We start from the raw sequence: 6,202 nt of genomic DNA on the forward strand, positions 1-6,202 counted from the left end.
GAGGCCGCCGCCGCCGCCGCGGGGCCCGCCGATTCGCAGCGGCAGATTCGCCGCGCACGCCGCGGCCGCGCCGCCCTTAACGGTCGCGCCCGCGCGTCGGGGACGGGCACAGGGGCTGCGGCGCGGCCGCGAGGACTCGAACCCGCCACCTCCGGACACGGGCGCCACTACCGGACCTCAGACCCACTAACCGGTAGGCCTCACTGGCCGTGCGCAGGCGTCAGCAGCGGGCGGGGCCGGGGCTGTGGGCGGGGCCGGGGCTGTGGGCGGGGCTTCGGTGGGGAGCGCCGGGCGGGGCCACGGAGGTGGGCGGGGCTTCGGGTGGGGAGCGCCGCCTGGGACCCGGCTCGGGGGTGTGGGCGGGGCTTTGGTCGGTAGGCGGGGCTTCGGTGGGGAGCGCCGCCTAGGACGGGACCAGGAATCGTGGGCGGGGCCAGGACGGTGGGCGGGGCCCGGGCAGGCCTGGGGCTGGCCCCCGCGGGGCTGGTGGAGAGCCGAGGGCCCCCGGCCCGGGCGCCCGCCCCTTCCCCGGAGCTTGCAGGCCCGCCTCGCGGTTCGCCCCGGCTCCCCGGCTTCCGCCTGACGGTGCCCGGCCGCCTGCGCCCCCAGCCCCTGTCGTGTCCCCGCAGAAGTCCCCACTTCCGGACAGTTATGTGTGCAACTGTTACCTTTGACAGTGACGTTTCCGTGCCCCCCACCCACGCACGCCCGCAAATATCTGCAGGTGCCATTCGGAGTCACCGCAACACCCATCAACACCCATGCGTTCCTGAGAATAGGGCCCCAGTTTTTTTGTTGTTTTTTTTTTTAAAGATTTTATTTGACAGAGAGAGACACAGCGAGAGAGGGCACACAAGCAGGGGGAGCGGGGGAGGGAGAAGCAGGTTCCCCGCGGAGCAGGGAGCCCGATGCCGGGGCTCGATCCCAGGACCCCGGGATCATGACCCGAGCGGAAGGCAGACGCTTAACGACTGAGCCGCCCAGGCGCCCCAGGACCACAGTTTTTAAACACTGAAGTTTCGCTGTAGGACGTGGCCGCAGCTCAAATTGACTCCAACAGAAAACGCCCCTTGCCCGCTTGGAAGCCAAGTGGCAAACGCATAAGCCGCTCCTGAGTTTGTAAAGTCGGTTTAATCCCAATCAAAAATGTCAACCAGCTTTTCAAATAACTTGAAAAGCTGATTCCCAAAGTCATCTGGAAGAGATCATTCACAAGCATAGTCAAGACAATTTTAAAATTAAATAAAAGGAAGGAGAGGAAAATTGCCCTTTTGTACATCAAAATATTATATCAAATTACAGGCATTAAAACCACGTGACATTTGTACAGGGACAAACAGATGGACACAGTGGGATAAAACCAGCAGTCCACAAACAAACCCAACTGCACACAAAAATTTAGGGGCCGCAAGCCACTAAGGGAAAGTACAGACTCTTCAGTGCTGTTGCATATTCTCCTCCAGGTAGAGTAGGAACAGGGTAAATTGAGCCCCACCCTCAACTGCTCTGAAAATAAATTCCAAGTAGCATTCAGCACTGGTAGCCAAACAAGACCGAGCCTGATGGGATCAAGTGCGAATGCATAGCTAAGCTTCCCAAGCGGGTTTTATGCTCCTCATAAGCAGTGGTTTTGAATGTTTGCAAAATGTACACAAACCACCTCACACAGAGCCTTCCACAGGTGTCCCCTCCTCCCCAGTGAAGCTGAGGTCCACTTACCTGAGACAGGCTTTCCCACTGCTGCATCGTCAATGGTTGAAACCACAGAGGGGATTTTGTACACCTCTCTTGCTTAGGAAACTGGGGTCGTTGAGGGGTGAGCCTTGGGTTTGTGGCCCCAGCATGTGGGCATCCCCACGAAGACCCCAGGGGAGCACCTGGGAGTGCAGACTATGCTTGCCCTCCAGGCGGTGTGTTAATTACTAGTTGCTGCCTGACAAATTGCCACAAAGCTTGGCGGCTTAAAACAACAAACATCTGTCATGTGCCGCCATTTCTCAGGGCCAGGGATCCGGGAGAGCCTAGTGGGTGGCTGTGGTCGGGGTCTCCCGTCAGGTTGCGGTCACTCTGACTCAGCCACACCGGGCGCTGCAGGCTTCTGGGAGGGGAGGGCCAGTGTGGAAGGGACACACTGGGGCCGGGGGCGGGAGGGAAATACTCACCCACGCAAGGACAGACAGACGCTAAGCTAAGGGGACAGAGCATAGGGATGAGCCCAAGAGGGCAGCCGCGGAGCCCGGGAAGCACCTGTCCTGAGCACCTGCAGAGAGGATGCCGTTCCCGGTGTGGAGTGGGACTCCCCATCGGCAGGAGCCCTGGAGTGGGCGCAGTGGGCCTCCAGAGAGGGGGCCCTGCTGACCCCAAGAGGCCTCCTGCGGGGAGCTCTTGGGAACAGGGAGAGGAGTGGGGGGCATCTGGAGGGGAGCCCACCCTCTGGGGCCTGGCTGCAGACCTCACAGGCCCAGGATGCACAGCCCTGAGGCAGGGGACCGTGAGAGGGCACAAGGGGCGTCCCCGCAGTGTGGGGTCAGGTGGGGCGCCAGGGAGCCGCTGGGCCACGGGCCAGGGGAGGGGGGGCGGCAGCCGTAGCCATCCCCCCATACGGATTTTAAGGTTGGTGGTCCTTACCATTTAGCACTTTCAAGACATCCTTCCATTGTCTTCCTGCTCCCATCATTTCTGTTGAAAAATTCTGCGTTGTCTCTTTCTGTTGCACCCTGAGGATAATGTACCAATTTTTCCTGCATGCTTTTAAATTTTGATTTTCAGCAGTTTTATTAGGATGTTCCTACGTGTATTTTCTTTGTATTTATGCTAATTAAAATTCACAGAGTGTCTTGAATCTATGTTTTTTGTCTTTCTTCTTCTTTTTTTTTTTTTTTTAATTCTTGGCCAATATCGTTCAAATATTGCTTTTGCACTGTCCTGGGTCAGCCCTCTGCTTCTGGGATGGCAGTGACAACCCAGGCTCCAAGCTACACCCAGGCCCCGTTAGCTATGTCCTAACACCTCGGGCACTCTGCTCTCTATCTTTACTCTGCATTTGCCCTCTGCGCTTCCCCCTGGGTATTTTCTGCTCACCCAGTCTCCACTCCGAAAATCCCCTCTTCTGCTCTCTGTAATCTGTTAAAACCATCTATTCGGTTGTTGATTTGGTTATTTTAGATTTCAATTCTCTAACATCCATCTGGTACTTTCTCTTTAGACGTCAATTCCCTGATGAAATTCTCCCTTTTTTCCATTTGTTTTCTTGCACATATTAATCACGTTTTAAGGTTCATTGCAGTGATCCTCTTATCCGGTGACCCGTGGGTTCATGTCGACTGTTTATTCTTGCTTCGTGGGACCCTGTTTCCTGGCACACCTCATCGTTTTGGGATAAATGATGATCACCCTGATGGAAAACCTTGAGGCTGTGGGAGATGTCTTTGCTATTCAGAGACAATTCATTTTTATTCTGTCAGTCAAATAGGGTAGGGGCCCATTCCTTGATACAATCAGGCATTGATAGGATTCCAGGCTTTATTTCAGGCTTTGTGAGGGTGCTCTGTTTTCTTGTTTGCGGGCATTGCCTTTTAGGGGCCAAACCCCGAGTCTGAGGAGTCACCAGAGACCCGGGACCCTGCAGGGCAAGCCTTGACCTCCACCTTCTGTGAGACTTCCCATACCTCTGCTTGCCTTCCCCCCGCCCTTGCCTTTTATTTAGGTCTTTCTAAATTTCTCCCAAAAATGCTTTTGGGTTTTGTTTACAGTTTTATTGAGGTATAACAGATATGTAGTAACCACACATAATAGAGTGTATAATTTGATGCATTTCCCTTCTGGTTTCTGCTTTGGCCCAGGGGGTATTTGGTAAGTTTGGTAAGTGCTGACACCCATCACCACAATCAACACAATGAGCAAAATGTTTCCTCCTGCCCCTTGTGTCTGCAACTCTGGAATTGGCCATTTTTGTCTTCTGTCTGTTCTCCTGATCAGTCCAGAGGTGTATCAATGTTACTGGCCCTCTCCAAGAGGCATACTGGGTTTACTGATTTTCTTTTACTTTCTGTTTTCTATTTCATTGATTTCTACTCTGGCATTTATTCTACCCTCCCCTCTGCTTAAGTGAGGTTTAATTAGTTCTTTTTCTGCCTGGTTTTGTAGGGAGGAGATGAGCTCATCAACACAGTTTCCTTCCTCTGTGACACAGGCCTTCTGGGCTAGACATCCGCCTCTAAGTGCTACTTTAGCAGAATCCCACAAATTTCGACGTGTTCGGTTTTCATTTCGTTCAATCTGAAATTATTTCTAATTCCGCTCTCGATTTCTTCTTGGACCCAAGGCTTATTTGGAAAACTGTTGTTTAGTTTGGGGAATGGGATCTGGGGTTTTCTCAAATCTCTCTCTGGGACTGCTTCCCCTCGGTACGCTGCTCTCCCCGTGCACGGCTGCATTCAGTCCCCGTGGCAACACTGCTGCAGATCCTGTTATCTGCATTTCATGGTGGACCTCCTGAGAATCTGAGGGGTGACAGCCCCAAATCACACAACCAACAGGAGACAAAGTGGAATCCAGACTGGATCCGCTTGGCTGCTGACTCCTGTTCTCACCCAGTGCACCAGAAGGGCTCACGGGGAAGCTCCCAGGGGCAGACACGTGCAGAGGCCCCGGGGCCCCCCTGGGGGCCGCATCCGAGCGGGGGGGGGGGGGGGTCACTGAACAAAGGGGCAGGGCCTGGGGATGACAGCACCCCTGGGGTGAAGCGGTTTGAAGCATGTGCCTGGTTTGGGTGATGGGGAGAAGTGGGCGCTGTCAGGGCCAAGAGGTCTTTTTCTAAAAAACAAAAAAACATTTCATTTATTCATTTGAGAGAGAGAACCAGAGAGAGTGAGTGTGAGAGAGAGCACAAGCAGGGGGAGTGGGAGAGGGAGAAGCAGACTCCCCGCTGAGCAGGGAGCCCGATGCGGGGCTCGATCCCAGGACCCTGGGACCGTGACCTGAGCCGAAGGCAGACGCTTAACTGACTGAGCCCCCCAGGTGCTTCTGGGCCAAGAAGCCTTTGCTCAGATGGACCACGGAGCTGAGTGAGCCACCCCAAGGTGGAGTGAGGGTACAAAGAACGGAGCCGGTGTAGAGCAAGGAGGGAGGGAGCCCCGCCTCGGGGGCCCCGGGGGGGGCCGGGGGGGGGGGGGGGGGCGGGCTGCAGCAAAAGCACACAGAAGATGCTCAACTAAACACCTAGGACGGACTACGTGTACTGACAAGCTCAAAGAGCCAAGCGCGGGGAGATGGAGGGCACTATGCCCACCCTGAGCACCCACCAGGGCACCCGTGTGAGCCGGTAAGAGAGTGGAAGTCAGGCCTGGGAAAGGCAGGCCGTGTTCTCCAGTCAACCACGAAAGGGCCCTGGGTTTCCTCCTGCTTTCTCTGACTCCAGGAACACGTGAGCAGACAGGCTGGGCCCAGGCTGGGGGCTCAGGGCACGGCTATTACAGGGGACCCCAGAAAGCAGCATGGCCATCAGACTGGAAGGACACCGGCTTTAATCCAAGCTGAGGCAACCAGGAGACGAAGCAGAAAGGGTTTCTTTACCGCAGGACCTGAGAAACAGCCTGGCCAGGCGGTTCCAGGGCCCGGGGAGCGATGAGGCTCTGCAAACTGCCCACTCCTCGTGGTTTCTGTATTCATCATGCTATTGCTTTCATTTTCTATGTTTTATGATGCTTTGATGTCTTGTGGCCGTGCAGACCCAGGTTCAGCTCATTCCTTGAGACAGCAAACAGCCTGAGCTCTCCTTTGGTACACAAGCCAACCAACCCCTACACAGACCCCGTCTGTCCCATTTCATCCGCTCCTGCAGTCCAGGACACTATCCCCTGCCCTGGACGACCCCAGGGCCAGGTTCCAGACCACGAGAGGCCACCCCTCCAGCCCAGAGACCAATCCTAAGGCTCCCATCACCCCGCCCTTCCACCCAGTACATGGCCACGGGCCAGTTCTCCAAGCTGCCCTCTCCCGTCTGCATAATAGGGGTGATGGCACCCCCATCCTAGCGTTGTGGGGTGCACTGGGGGGGCAACCAATAGCCCACAGACAGTAGTTTTGTTTGCAGACAGCTCAGAACACACCTCCCTCACCATGAGGCTTGGTGGGGCTCAGTCTGTCCTCCTCCAAGGGAGCTGAGGGCCAGGGCACGCATTCTCACGTCCAGGCCCAGCAC

This window comes from Callorhinus ursinus, unplaced genomic scaffold, assembly GCF_003265705.2.
Source record: "Callorhinus ursinus isolate GAN/ISIS: 27379988/994484 unplaced genomic scaffold, GSC_fseal_2.0 scaffold8, whole genome shotgun sequence".
Classification (NCBI taxonomy): Eukaryota; Metazoa; Chordata; class Mammalia; order Carnivora; family Otariidae; genus Callorhinus; species Callorhinus ursinus.